Genomic DNA, 15,914 nt, shown 5'->3' on the forward strand with positions numbered 1-15,914 from the left:
ACCATAGGAAAGCCCTGTGGGTGGATCACCATCAGGTATAACTGTCCGTTCTTGCAGTAGCCAGAAGTCAGAGCCAGAATTTAAATTGTCATTATGCCTAAGATGAAAAAAAAAAAACATAAAAAAACAGATGTAAAAGGCTACTGGAACACATTGTTGACAGGACAGGAGAGTCAGAAGTATGTGGAAGCAAAGTTGAGAAAGGTAGATGAGAAAAGGGGACGTGAGTCAAGCTATTGAGAATGAAATCTCTGCCCCAGGTAGGGGCACTCGGGTCAGTCTGAGCAGCTGGAGACGGCAGCATTAGGACAGGAGTCCATGTAAGGGACCAGGGAACAGAACACAGCTGAAAGTGAACTCAGGGTTAAGAGTCTGGAGCTCCACCGTCTGCCCCCAGGCGTGACTGCAGAACTTAGTTCTGCCAAGGGAACAGACTGTGTGAGGGGGAGGCTTTGGCAGGGCCAGGGTTAAGTGCCCAGAAACATCCACATGTGTAGATGACCACAGCTTCTGTTGGAAGTGGTTTATTTCAGTTTTGTGTCTTTTCATTTGGTTTCATTTTTAAAGACAGTCTCACTGTAAATCCCACTAGGCTCTTGTCCGAGTTCCACCATGGCTGGCTTGAAAGAAGCATTATGTCTAAAATTTAGTCCAATGAAAATTAAAGGAGAGTCAGTTTCCCGATGACTCCTCAGGCTTTGGGTCAGTTACTTCCACCCTCGATTCCTAAAGAGTTTGTGTGGATATATTACTGGGAATCCAACTCAGGGCCTACTGCATAGCAAACCAGAGCTCTTACGCCTGTGCTATACCCCAAGCCCTTGCTCTTCTGCTATGAGTTTCCTTGCTCACTCACTCACTTACTCTTTAGAAATAAAATTTTAAGGACCATGCCAGGTGGTGGCAGCACACACCCTTAATCCCTACACTTGGGAGGTAGAGGCAGACAGATCTCTGTGAGTTCAACGTCAGCCTAGTCTACAAAGTGAGTTCCAGCTCAGTCCGGGCTATTATACAGAGAAATCTTGTCTCAAAAATAAAAATTAGAGATCTTAAATGGTCTGATTATAGCCACAACATCGTAGACCCTGAGGACCCTTTGGATAGTTCTTTCTTGCCCCTTGGGAAATCTTTTAAAACTAAACAATAGGAAAGATACATCTATGTGGGATCTGCTAACCTGGGTTGCCAGACTTAAAGTCAGGATGTAAGAGACTAAAGAAGATCCTGAGAGATAAATCCACATTGAGAGAGACAGAAGTTTGGGATGATCCATTAGATTAGACTGGGCAGTGAGTACTCAATGGGAGTCAGGCATATTGTATAATGTGGGGTCATTCACTCCCTTCTCAAGGACTTCCACCTCCCATTTTTCCTGCCCCAGGACATGTGTGCCTTATGGAGAAGAGATCTGAATGGTGAAACACGAGTCCTGGGTCATTGGGTACTGTCAGAATTCTTGTAATAGTCTCTACTTTTCACCCATGACCCCAAAAATAGACCTGGCAAGTTTGCAAAGGAGGGTATTATTTTAGTTAGAGGAAGAAAAAAAAACAGAGATGTATACTTGAGTCATAACATGGTGGTAGCAAATCTCAGAAGTACCAAAGGGTAAACCCCAGAGGACAAGGTCCAGACAGCTCTACCACAAGGGCAGTTAGTACACACTCAAGAATGAATCAAGACAGAGTTCTAACTTCTCCAGACATGACTTGATTTATTCAAGGCTTGCCAGAGAAACAAGACCAATAATGAAGATGTGAGAGTTGAATGATTATGGGATTTCTTTACATAATTGTGGAAGCCAAGAAAGCTCATGATATGCAATCCAAGTCAGAGAAGTAAGGAATCTAGAAGTATAATCCTCAGTCTATGGTGGGGCAGTGATGATGCAGGCCAGGCAGTAGTGGCACACACCTTTAATCCTAGCACTCAGGAAACAGAGACTAGCAGATCTGTGAGTTCAAGGCCACCATGGTCTACAGAGTTTCAGGACAGGCTCCAAAGCTAGGGAGAAACCCTGTCTCAAAAAACAAAACAAGCCGGGTGGCGGTGGCGCACACCTTTAATCTCAGCACTCAGGAGGCAGAGGCAGGCGGATCTCTCTGAGTTTGAGGCCAGCCTGGTCTGCAAAGTGAGTTCCAGGAAAGGTGCAAAGCTACAAAGAGAAACCCTGTCTTGAAAAACCAAAAAACAAAACAAAACAAAAAGAAACAAAAATTCTCAGTCTAATGAAGAAAGCTGGAAAACATGGGATGGGGAGGGATGGGGGCTAGGGAACATTGGCATTAAATCTCAGAGTCCAAATGCCTGAGTGCCAATGTGTAGCTAGAGTTTTCCTGCCTGGCCCACAGTCAGGGCAAATCTCTCTCACCTGCCAGTCCCACAGCCACTCAAACCCAACCAAGTAAACACAGAGACTTATATTGGTTACAAACTGTATGGCCGTGGCAGGCTTCTTGCTAACTGTTCTTACAGCTTAAATTAATCCATTTCCATTAATCTATACCTTGCCACATGGCTCGTGGCTTACCGGCATCTTCACATGCTGTTTCTCATCGTGGCGGCTGGCAGTGTCTCTCTGATTCAGCCTTCCACTTCCCAGCTTTATTCTCCTCCTTGTCCCTGCCTAGCCAATGGCCAATCAGTGTTTTATTTATTGACTAATCAGCAACACATTTGCCATACAGAACATCCCACAGCAAAAATGAGTTCCAGTGTCTGAGGAAAGGAGAAAATAGGTGTTCCAGCTTCAACAGGGCCAGAGATTTTACTCTCCCTGTCATTTGGATCTGCTCTCACTCTCAGTAGATTGAATGATGCCTGCCATAGAGAGAGGGTGGATCTTCTTTTCTCAGGCTACTGATTCAAATACTAACCTCTTCTTCTGGAAATGTCTTCACAGACACATTCAAAATTAATGTTTTACCAGTAATCTAGGTTTCTCTTAAGTAAGTCAAATTGACACTGAAAATTAACTGTTACATGATCTGCCTCTATTGTTGGCTTTCCATCATCTTATTCAAATGCCACTTATGTAAAATCCACACGAATGAAGTTTAGAATCAGGTCAAACTGGGCAGGAAGTACTAAATGGGAGTCAAGCATTCGGTACAATAGAGAAAAGGCTTGAGGAGGTTGATTATTTGAGCTCTTGTTTATGGCGTCTAAGATTGGCAGCCTACTACTTTGGACATCTTACAAGGATAGCACACCATGGTGGAAGCAGGTAGTAAAGAATATTGCTTATTTCATGAGCCAAGAAACAAAGGGATAAGAAATAGGTACCCACAATCCTCTGCAATCCGCACCAAGGGCTCTGCTTTTCCTTCTATGCATGGAGATGAGTATCACTGCTTGTATGGTTGTTGTCAGGAAGACTTGATGAACTAGATCAGTGACTAGCCCGTCAAAATTCTTGGTACCAAAAGAGTGCTCTGCCATTACCACTTCTGCTCAATGAATCTACGTTTTTTGAACACCTACAGCTTTTGAGCTGCTGAGAGGAGTCTTTGGAGACGCCAGAGAGCAGGCAATCTTCTTTGAGGACTTTGAAAAGACCTAAGGCCCTCCCATAAAGACCTTCCTCCTAAATGTCTACAATATTTCTTTTTTTTTTTTTTTTTTTTTGGTTTTTCGAGACAGGGTTTCTCTGTGTAGCTTTGCGCCTGTCCTGGAACTCACTTGGTAGCCCAGGCTGGCCTCGAACTCACAGAGATCCGCCTGGCTCTGCCTCCCGAGTGCTGGGATTAAAGGCGTGCGCCACCACCGCCCGGCTCTAAATGTCTACAATATTTCTAAACAGTGCCACACTGGCAGACTTTGGGGCCACTAATCCAAACCACAACCCTGTCCTTGGCAAGCTTAACCTCTCCAAACTAGTTTCTACATCTACAAGGCAAGATACTTGCAAGAGTTTCATGACATGCTTGGTGCAAAGTGCTTGGTGCTCATTCTCAAAGACGGAACCAACATGACCATTATGGATGATTAAGTAGAGACTTGACATCGTTGAGATTAGTGACCAGAGTCAGGCAAGGAAAGACTGAAATTCCAGGTGGAGCTGTATGGCAACTGATACTCAAGAAAGCCAAAAGTAGAGCTAGAGTCAGTACAATACAGAGGCTTGTCTCTGGGGTAGTCTTTGCCCATTAGGACTCTGAGGAAGATGAATTCAATGAAGGAGACCAACACAAGCAGAGGAAGAAAGAAGGGCCTGCAGAGTCTGAAACACCCTCTATTCAAGGGGAACTCTTGGTTAACAATTAATAAATATCACTGAAAGGAAGAAACTCTGGTTTCAGTCACAGGAGGAAGCTACTGAGCCAGGAGACACAGGGAAAAGCAAAACCAAAGGACATAAAGAATACTAAATTTTAAAAATTAATCAGCCGGGCGGTGGTGGCGCACGCCTTTAATCCCAGCACTCGGGAGGCAGAGCCAGGTGAATCTCTGTGAGTTCGAGGCCAGCCTGGGCTACCAAGTGAGTTCTAGGAAAAGTGCAAAGCTACACAGAGAAATCCTGTCTCGAAAAACCAAAAAAAAAAAAAAAAAAAAGTGTAGTCCATGAGGAGGTACAATAACGAGTTTGCTAATTCATTCAAGCAGACGTCTGGGGAATATTGTGGAAATGGATTTTAAGGAAATGGGATAATGGTGGAAGGAACATAAAACTGAGTCAGGCTGGGTTTATTGATACGGGCCCTCTGTGTGGAGGTTCTAGGTTCAATACGGGAGCTCACAGAGTTTTTTAAAAACGTGTCAGAAGTTTGTTTAAATGGTTCCTAAAAAGGAGTTGGAGATGCCTGATATCCCTCGGCTTAGTGTTGTTGATGGAGGGATTGTAAGGCTCAGAGAAATAGCAATGTTAGCGTGAGTATGCTGTGTTAACCCAATCCTGCACCCAGAAGACATGCCCTTCACTAATCCTCTGAGCTGCAAAACGATGAGAGAGGCAGCAGCACATTTGAAGAGTTTTGTTGTCTCCCCTTTCCTTGTACCAGACCTTAGGGTCAGAGCTGGTGCTGCTCAGTTGCATGAACTAAATGCAATCGGTTTAATTGAGCCACAAAGTGGCAGGGGCCGTGTGGCAGCACTGAACTGCCAAAGGCTAGGTGGTTGTACTTACTGTAATTGGCAGTATAAACAATGCAATGTCCATAATGGCCTGACCCCTAATGAGCAGCATAGGGAAAATGATTTTTATAGTGGCATGCCTTTCATGGACCTTTGGTACTGGCAACTCAGTCATGGTGTTTGTCTTAGTTAGGGTTTTTATAGCTGTGAAGAGACACCATGACCACGACTACTCTTATAAAGACAACATTCAATCAGAGTGGCTCACTTGCAGTTTTGGAGGTTCAGTCCATTATCATCTTGATGGGGAGCATGGCAGCATGCAGGCAGATGTGGGGCTGGAGCTGACAGTGCTACATCTTGCAGGCAACAGGAAGTCAACTGACTTGAGTGAAGCTTAAGCAAAAGACCTCAAAGCCCACCCCCACAGTGACATGCTTCCTCCAACAAGGCTATACCCACTCCAACAAAGCCATACCTCCTAATAGTGACACTCCCTATGAGATTATGGGGGCCAGTTACATTCAAACTACCACAGTGTTTTCAGGCATGAAATAGAGAAGAAGCCTACTGCATTTTTGTTTGATCTGTATAAGCAAGAAATTTCTCAAACAAATAAAAGAAAGGCTACATTGGATCCTGGCGAAAGGGAATCTTGGAGCTGGGCGGTGGTGGCGCACGCCTTTAATCCCAGCACTCGGGAGGCAGAGCCAGGCGGATCTCTGTGAGTTCGAGGCCAGCCTGGGATACAGAGTGAGTTCCAAGACAGGCTCCAAAGCTACACAGAGAAACCCTGTCTTGAAAAAAAAAAAAAAAAAGGAATCTTGGCCAGTGAACCAATTTCCAGACTTGAGCCCATTTGTAGACCCAGAAACTCTTAACTGAAGAGATGGCCAGGTTCCCCTAAGGAAGGACCTTGATAAAATGCCTAAGACTTTTACTGTTAGTTTTTCTGCAGGCCTGCTACAGCGGGACCGATGGCTTTTCACAAGGGTAACCGGACACTAGGGGAAAGGAAACAATCAGACTTTCTGGGTCTATTGGATACTGGATCTGAACTGACACTGATTCCCAGAGACCCCCAAGAAACATTGTAGCCTTCCAGTTAGAGTAGAGGCGTCTGAGAGTCAGGTGATTAATAGAGTTTTGGATGAAGTCTGACTCACAGTGGGCCCAGTGGGTCCCTGAACTCATCCTGTGGTTATTTTCCCAGTCCCAGGATGTGTAAATGGGATAGATATACTTAGAAGTTGACAGGATTCTGACATTAGTTCCCTGATGTGAGTGAGAGCTACTAAGATTGATAAGACTAAATGGAATCCTTTAGAGTTACCTCTGCCAGGGAACATAGTAAACCAAAACCAACATCTCATCCCTGGAGGAACTGCAGAAATTAGTGCCACCATCAAGGACTTGAAAGAATACTTGGTCTCCACAACATCTCCCTTTAACTCTCCTGTCTGGCCAGCACAGAAAACAGGTGATTCAAGAAGACTGACAGTTGACTATTGAAAACTCAATCAAGTAGTGATTCCAATTGCAGGCACTCTACCAGATGTTGTGTCCTTACTTGAGCAGATTCACACATCTCCTGATCCATGGTATGCAGCTATTGGCAAGACACAGAATCACCCAGGAGACAAATCTCTGAGTTTGCCTATGAAGGAGATTCTAGGCTGGGTTATGTGAGGTGGGAAGACCCAGAGTAAATGTGGCAACGCCATATCATGGGCTGTGGTCAAAAGCTGAATAAAAAGGAGAAAGAGTGGGCTGACCATTCACCTATCTCTTCTTCCTGAAGTGGATGCAGTATGACCAGCTGCCTCCTGCTCCCACCGCTATGCAGTTCCCAAAGTGATGAACTGTACTCTCAAACTGTGAGACAAATATACTCTTTCTATTGATCTAGCAAATGCCTTTTTTTCCGTATCTATCCATAAGGACCGTTAGAAGTAATTTGCTTTTACTTGGTAAGGCCAACAGTATACTGGCCTTGACAGTTTTACCTCAAGGATATATTAGCCCTCCAGCCCTGTGTCATAACTTTGAAGGGATCTTGATCATCTGTATCTTCTACACTAGTCTGTTACAGTGATGACATTATGGTGATTGGACCAAGTGAGCAGGAAGCAGCCACCACTTTTAACTCATTGGCCATATATTTGCACATCAGAGGATGGGAAACAAATCCAAGCAACAAGGGCCTTCTACCCCACTGAAATTCTTAGGAATCCAGTGGTGTGCACGATGTAGAGATATTCCTTCTAAAGAGAAGAATGTTTTTGCACCTGGTCCCTTCCACTATCAAGAAAGAAACACAACATTGTAGCTAGAGTTTTCCTGCCTGGCCCACAGTCAGGACAAATCTCTATCACCTGCCAGTCCCACAGCCTCAGACCCAACCAAGTAAACACAGAGACTTATATTGCTTTCAAATTGTATGGCCGTGGCAGGCTTCTTGCTAACTGTTCTTACAGCTTAAATTAATCCATTTCCATTAATCTATGCCTTGCCACATGGCTCGTGGCTTACCGGCATCTTCACATGCTGTTTGTCATTGTGGCGACTGGCAGTGTCTCTCTGACTCAGCCTTCCACTTCCCAGCTTTATTCTCCTCCTTGCCCCGCCTATACTTCCTGCCTAGCCAACGACCAATCAGTGTTTTATTGATTAATCAGCAACACATGTGACATACAGAACATCCCACAGCACAACATTTTTTATGGTTTTTTTGGAGACAGGATTTCTCTGTGTAATAGCTCTGGTCATCCTGTAACTAGCTCTATAGACCAGGCTGGCCTTGAACTCACAGAGATCTGCCTGCATCTGCCTCCCAAGTGCTGGGATTAAAGGCGTGTGCCACCACCACCCAGCAAAGCACAACATTTAGTGGGCCTATTTAGTTCTGGAGGCAGCACATTCCTCCCTTGGGTGTGTTACTCTGGCTCTTATACCAAGTGACTCGGGAGGCTGCTAGCTGTGAGTGGGGCCTGGAACAGAAGGCTCTTCAATAGGTCCAGGCTGCTCTACCACTTGGATCACATGATCCAGCAGACCTGATAGTACTTGAGGCGTCAGCAGCAGATATAGATGCTGTTAGGAGCCTTTTGCAGGTGCCCATAGGTGAATCACAGAAGAGAACTTTGGAATTTTGGAGCGAGGCTCCACCATCATCTACAGACAACTATTCTTCCTTTGAGAGACAGCTCTTGGCCTGCTATCGGGCCTTAGTGGAAACTGAACATTTGACAATGGGCCACAACGTTACCATAAGCTGCCCAACATGATCTGGGTGTTATCTGACCCACCAAGTCATGAAACAGGACATGCACAGCAGCAATCCACTATCAAACAGAACTGGTGTATAAGTGAGCAAGCCTGCACAGGTCCTGAAGGCACAAGCAAGTCACATGAAGAAGTTGCTCAAATGGCTGTGGTTTCTACTCCTATTACAATGCCATCTGCTGCAAGCATGTACCAATAGCCTCACAAATGGGCTCTGTGATCAGTTAACTAAGGAAGAGAAGACTAGGGCCTGGTTTACGGATGGTTCTGCACATTATGAAGATACCACCCAGAAGTGGAGAGCTGTAATACTATAGTATTTTACAACCCCTTTCTTAAAAAACCCTGAATGACACCAGCAAGAGGAAACTTCAGGCAGATATTTTGGTCATATATTTTGTTTGGAAGGAAGAATGGCCAGATGTGTGATTGTTCATTGATTTATGAACTGTAGCCAACTGGGTTGGCTAGATGGTCAGGGATTTGGAAAAAGCATGATTGAATAATTGGTGAGAAAGACATTTGGAGAAGAAGTATACAGATAGATCTCTCCAAATGGGCAAAGGATGTGAAGATACTTAGGTCCCATATAAATGCTCATGAAAAGGTGACTTCAGCAGAGGAGTTCAATAATCAAGTAGATAAGATGGCTCATTTTGCAGACAGTCAGTCTCTTTCCCTAGCCATCCCTGTCATTGCCCAATAGGCCCATGAACAAAGTGGCCATGGTGGCAGAGATGGAGGTTGTGCATGGGCAAGACAATAATGACTTCCACTTATGAAAGCTATTCTGGTTACAGATGTTGCTGAGTGCCACATCTACCAACAACAGAGACCAACATCAAGCCCCAGATGTGGCATGATTTTCTGGGGTGATGAGCTAGTGACCTGGTGGCAGGTTGACTATATTAGACCAATTCTTCCATGTAAGGGACAACACTTCATCCTTACTGGAGTATATAGTTATTGTGGGTATTTGCCTTTCCTACACATAATGCTTCTAACAAAACTTACAGAATGAACTTACAGAATGCCTTAACTACCATCTGGTATTCCACACAGTATTGCTTCTGAACAAGACACTTACTTCACAGCCAGAGAAGTGTGACAGTGGGCCCATGGTCATGGAATCCACTGCTCTTACTGTGGATTCTGAAGCAACTCCTCTGATAGGATGAAATGGCCCTTTGAAGACACAGTTATAGTACCTATTAGGTGGCAGTAGCCTGCAGGGCTGGGGTGGGGTTTTCCAGAGGGTGGTATATGCTTTGAATCAATATCAAATATGTGGTATAGTTTTTCCCATAGCCAGGTTCCATGGTTTCAGGAATCAAGGAATGGAAAAGGGAATAGTTCCACTCATTATCACTCCTAGTGACCCACTAGGAATGTTTTTGCTTCCTGTCCTGTGACCTTAAGTTCTGTTGGCCTACAAGTTTTGGTTCCAAAGGGTGAAGCACTCCAGCCCAGAGACACAACAAGCATTCCATTGATCCAGAAGCTCAGACCTCCCCTGACCACTGATGCCATTAAGCCAACAGTCTAAGAAAGGAAAAACAGTGTTAGGAGGGGGCGTTGATCCAGACTACTAAAGGGAATGTCGATTGCTTCTCCACAATGGAGGTAAAGAGGATTATGTCTGGAGTGCAGGAGATCCTTTAGGGTTTCTCTTGGTGCTGCCATGTCCTGTGATTAAAGTCAATGGGAAACCACAACAATCCAATCCAGAGGCAGGCTGACAAAGGACACAGACCCTTCAGGAACTAAGGTATGGGTCACTCCTCCAGGAAAAGAGCCAAGACCTGCTGAGGTGCTTGGTGAGGGTGGAGGAAATGCAGAATGGGCAGTAGAGGAAGGTAGTTATACATACCAGCTATAGCCTTGTGACCAGTTGCAGAAATGAGAATTATACCTGACATGAGTGTTTCTGTCATATTTTGTTTAAAAGGTATTATAGAGGTTTCTTTCCTCAATTTTTTGTCATATAATGTAACATCAATTAAGAGACTATCAGTGCTCAATAAAGACAAAACGGCAGCCTACAGAAGGGGAAAAGATCCTTACCAACCCCACATCTGACAGAGGGCCGATCTCCAAAATACATAAAGAACTCAAACTAGACATCAAAATACCAAATAATCCAATTTGAAAAATGAGGAACAGATCTAAACAGAGAATTCACAACAGAAGAATCTCAAATGGCCGAAAGACTTTTGAAGAATTGCTGGACATCCTTAGCCATCAGGAAAATGCAAATCAAAACAACTCTGAGATACCATCTTACACCTGTCAGAATAACTAAGATCAAAAACATTGATGACAACTTATGTTAGAGAGTATGTGGAAGAAGGGCGGTGGTGGCGCACGCCTTTAATCCCAGCACTCGGGAGGCAGAGCCAGGCGGATCTCTGTGAGTTCGAGGCCAGCCTGGGCTACCAAGTGAGTTCCAGGAAAGGCGCAAAGCTACACAGAGAAACCCTGTCTCGAAAAACCAAAAAAAAAAAAAAAAAGAGAGAGTATGTGGAGTATGGGAAACACTCCTCCACTGCTGGTGGGAGTGCAACCTTGTACACCTACTCTGGAAATCAGTATGGTGGTTTCTCAGAATATTGGGAATCAACCTACCTCAAGACCCAGCAATACCACTCTTGGGCATATACCCAAAAGATACTCAACGATACCACAAGGACACTTGCTCAACTATATTCATAACAACACTATTCATAATAGCCAGAACCTGGAAACAACCTAGATGCCCCTCAACAGAAGAATGGATAAAGAAAATGTGGTAGATTTACACAATGGAGTATAAACCCAGTGATAAAAAGTAATGACATCATGAAATTTGTAGGCAAATGAATGGAACTAGAAAAAAAAATCATCCTGAGTAAGGTAACTCAGATCCAGAAAGACAATGTACCCACTCATAGGTAGATATTAGACGCAAAGCAAAGAATAACCAGGCTACAATCCACCACCCCAGAGAAGGTAGGTAAAAAGGAAGATCCTAAGAGGGACACACATGGATCACTCCAGTAAAGGGAAATAGTTAAGATCTCCTGGGTAAACTGGGACAGGGGGAATAAAGGGAAGGGATGGGGGAGGGGAATATGAGAGATAGAGAATGGCCAAGTTGGGGAAGGGACAGAGATATCTTGACAGAGGGGGCCATTATGAAGTTAGGGAGAAACCTGGTGCTAGGGAAATCCCCAGGAACCCACAAAGATGACCCCAGCTAAGACTACTAGCAATAGCAGAGAGGGTGCCTGAACTAGCCTTCCCCTGTAATCAGATTGTTGACTACCCTAATTGTCATCATAGAACCTTCATCCAGTGACTTATGGAAGCAGATACAGAGACCCACAGCCAAGCACTGGGCCAAGCTCCTAGAGTTCAGTTGAAGAGAGCGAGGAGGGATTATAGGAGCAAAGGGGGTCAAGATCATGATGGGGAAACCCACAGAAACAGTTGACCCAAGCTAGTGGGAGCTCACAGACTCTGGACTGACAGCTGGGGAACCTTCATGGGACCAAACTAGGCCCTCTGAATGTGGGTTATAGTTGTGTGACTTAGTCTGTTTGTAGGGCCCCTGGCAGTGGGACCAAGACTTATTCTTAGTACATGAACTGGCTTCTTAGAGCCCATTCCTGATGGTGGAATACCTTGCTCAGCCTTGATGCTCAGCAGGGGAGGGCCTTGGTTCTGCCCCAACTTGGTATGCCAGCCAGTGTCTACTCCCCAAGGGAAGACTTACACCTGTGAGGAGTGGATGGGGGTGTGTAGCTGGAGTTTTCCTGCCTGGCCCACGGTCAGGGCAAATCTCTCTCACCCGCCAGTCCCACAGCCACTCAGACCCGATCAAGTAGACACAGAGACTTATATTAGTTACAAACTGTATGGCCGTGGCAGGCTTCTTGCTAACTGTTCTTATATCTTAAATTAATCCATTTCTATTAATCTATACCTTGCCACATGGCTCGTGGCTTACCGGGATCTTCCCATGCGGCTTGTCATGGTGGCGGCTGGCAGTGTCTCCCTCTCAGCCTTCCACTTCCCAGAATTCTTTTCCTTGTCCCGCCTATACTTCCTGCCTAGCCAATGGCCAATCAGTGATTTATTTACTGACCAATCAGCAACACACTTGACATACAGACCATCCCACAGCAGGGGTGGGATGGTGGGAGGTGGGGGGGAGATGGTGAAGGAGAGGGAGGGGGGAACTGTGGTTGGTATGTAAAATGAAAAAAAAGTTAAATAAATAAAAATAAATAAGTACAATTATCAATGACAAAAAAAGAGAATATCAGTGGTTATCATATTTAAGTTTTGAGATACCAGAACAATATCCTTTAAGGGACATTGCTACCTACTCTAAAATTTATAACAAGTTTGCAATTATATGTGGGATGGTTTTATCATGTGAGGCATACTTATGACTTGGTTGTTTCCACTTGGAAATTAAGCATGACATAAGGAGATGTGACTGTGTGTGTCAAATTGCCAAGGGGTGGACTCGTCATGGCTTTTTGGTTGTCAGCTTGACTACATCTAGAATTAACTCAAACCCAAGTGGCTGGGTACACCTGTGAGGGATTTTTCTTAATTAAATCATTTGAAGCGGGAAGATCTAACTTTTAGTCCAGATCTTTTGAGTGGAAAGATCCACCTTCAATTCAGATCCTTTGAGGTAGGAGAATCCACCTTAATCTGAGCCACATCTTCTCCTGGCAGCCTATGTAAAGGACATGGAAGAAGGAAGCTTGCTCTCTTTACCTGCTGGCTCTCCCTTTCACTAGCAAGTCCCTTCATTCACTGGCATTAGAGCCTACTTCTTCAGAATTCTGGTGTAGACTGAAGACCAGCTGAGATGTTCAGCCTCATGGACTGAACAACTACTGGATTCTTGGAACTTCTGTTGGTAGACAGCCATTGTTGGGATAAGTGGACCACAGTTTGTATATGCGCACGCGCATGCCTCTGTGTGTGTGTGTGTGTGTGTGTGTGTGTGTGTGGTGTTAATTTATTACAATATATATACTTATTATATCTATAACAATAGACCAGCCTGACTCCATATTAAGATTAAAAGGTATCTTGTTACAAGATCAAAATAAGTTCATTCCTGTTTTCTGTAAAACTTGGATTTGACCAGGTCTTGAGCTTTTTTCCTGGAATTTGACATGTTCCACACCCTATATCCTAACCTCCACCCTGATAAGATAAGATGTTCTGCCCAACATTTTTGAAATGTTCATCTGAATTACTATGTAACCAAAACTCCTCTAGAAATCCCCCATCCCTTGAAAAACCCCAGTCTTTCAGTTTTGGGGGGCTATATAAACCCCACTGTCTCCTATGCTAGCTACTATTTTTCTCAAACCCAAATTTAGGGAGACAGCCCTGTCTGACAGAAAATAAAGCTTGCATAATTTGACTAAAGATTTTGACTAATGGTATTTACTCTCATTCAGGGGATTAACAATATATATCCATTCTATAAGTTCTGTTCCTCTAGAGAACAATTATGGGGTTCTTAGACTTTCTGTTGGTAGACCACTATTGTTGCACTGGCTGGACCACAGCCTATATGCCATTCTAATAAATCCCCTTTACACACACACACACACACACACACACACACACACATAGATGAGAGAGAGAGAGATGGAGAGATATATATAGAGAGAAAGATGCATTTTATCAGTTCTGTTCCTCTAGAGAACACTTACAGGCACAATACAGGCATGAATATTATGGGGGAAATGAACTACTTTCTAATTGCATTTAAAGCCCACTCCACAGGATGTATGCCTGGTACTGGTTCTGGCCAAGAGCCCATGATAGCGAAGTCACAGACCACCCCCCCCCGGGAGGGTGGGGGGCAAGGGGGTGGACCTACTGCTATTTTGCTGTTGCTGCTGTTGTTAAATGGGCATACTTTCAAAGTGCCCTCTAAATTCATATCATCTCTATGCAGCTTTCATTCTTCATCAGAGAAGTGTCTTTGGTTAATGCAGAAACTCATAACTAACCCAAGTGCATAGAGTAAGGGTCAGTAGAATGCTTAGCCATAAATGGTACATTAATATCATCTTCCCCAAGGTGCAGGGACTATCTCAGGAGAAGGGATAGAAAGATTTTAAGAGCCAGAGAGGATCACAGCAACACAGTGTCTTCTGGACATGCCAGGACCGTCGCACTCATGAACTCATGGTAGCCTACACCAGACCTACACAAAATCAAGCCAATCACAATTGCAGCATAGAATAGAGAAGGGCTCATGAGCCTACACCTCTAACTGAGGCATTATTGGCAGCTTATGGCTTCTGAGGAAGAGTTAATGTTCTTTAAGGGTGTGGCTCCTAGGTCAAACATATGCCAGTGAATGGCCCCACACCCATGGGTATATTACGAGCACATACTGGACTTGGTGGGTTATTTTTCAAAAAGAAGACAGAAAGTTGAGAGGAAGTGAGGAGGTGAGGATGGACCTTGAAGAATTTGGGGGAAAGAATAGGCATGAATATGACCAAAATACATTGTTTGAAACTCTCAAATACTTAATTTAAAACATTGTATGTTTCAAAACGAAGAAAAAAGCTGATAGCTTGATTGGGATTAGGTTCACTATCTAGAAATCATGTATGGAATCAGATGAGTTTCCCAGTCCATGAATACTATAATCCTCTCAGTCTCATTGTCTTCAGTCTTCTCAGTTACATATTTCAGTTCTTCCATTGTTATAATACACATGTCTTAGGCAAGAAACGAAGACAGAAAGATGTCAGCCAGATACAATAGAGTCGGATTTAGGAAGGCAACCGTGCAATGCCACCAGTCCAAGTGGTGGCAAGGCAAGAAAGGGTTTGTTTATGATCCCGAGTCTACTGGCTCACCTAGCTGAGTGCCAAAGCAACAAAAACATTAACATATGCGCTCATTCGCTCTGATTACTCCTCCAATGAGAGACCGTGCCCAGGAACACCTGGAGCATCAATTCAGTCAGCAGTCACTACAACCCTCATGCCCGTGGAGTCAGGATATGTGAAACTGCGCTTGTCTTGGTTCCTCTAATTCACAATGTTGCTAGGACATGAGTCTACGTCAAAGGAAAAAAATGAAAACAGGGAGGAGACGCTGGACTGGGCTCAGGCCTCAGTTTCTCTCTTGACACCACTTCTCTCCAAGAGACCAGTAAGTAAGATTCCTTATTTTTCTCACCTCTGTAAAAGAGCATGATGAGATGCGGGGAAGAAAGAGTATGTCTGACTTGCTCACAGTGTGGGGGTACAGTTCATCCCCACAGGAAAGGCATGGCAGCGGGCACAGGACGCAGCTGCTCACACTGAGCCCACTTCATGCTCAGCTCACTTTCTCCTGTTTATTCAGCCTTTGATCATTGTAGATGTAACCAACTGTCTTATTAAATAAGAAACACAGAGCCGATTCAGAGAAGAAAGCCAAGAGGTCAGAACTAAGAACCTTACCCTTCCTGCTTCAGCAATCCTGCTTCAGCCAAGAGAGCTCTTCGAAAAAGGGGGCCTTCTTCCTGT

This window comes from Peromyscus eremicus, chromosome 19, assembly GCF_949786415.1.
Source record: "Peromyscus eremicus chromosome 19, PerEre_H2_v1, whole genome shotgun sequence".
NCBI classification, from domain to species: domain Eukaryota; kingdom Metazoa; phylum Chordata; class Mammalia; order Rodentia; family Cricetidae; genus Peromyscus; species Peromyscus eremicus.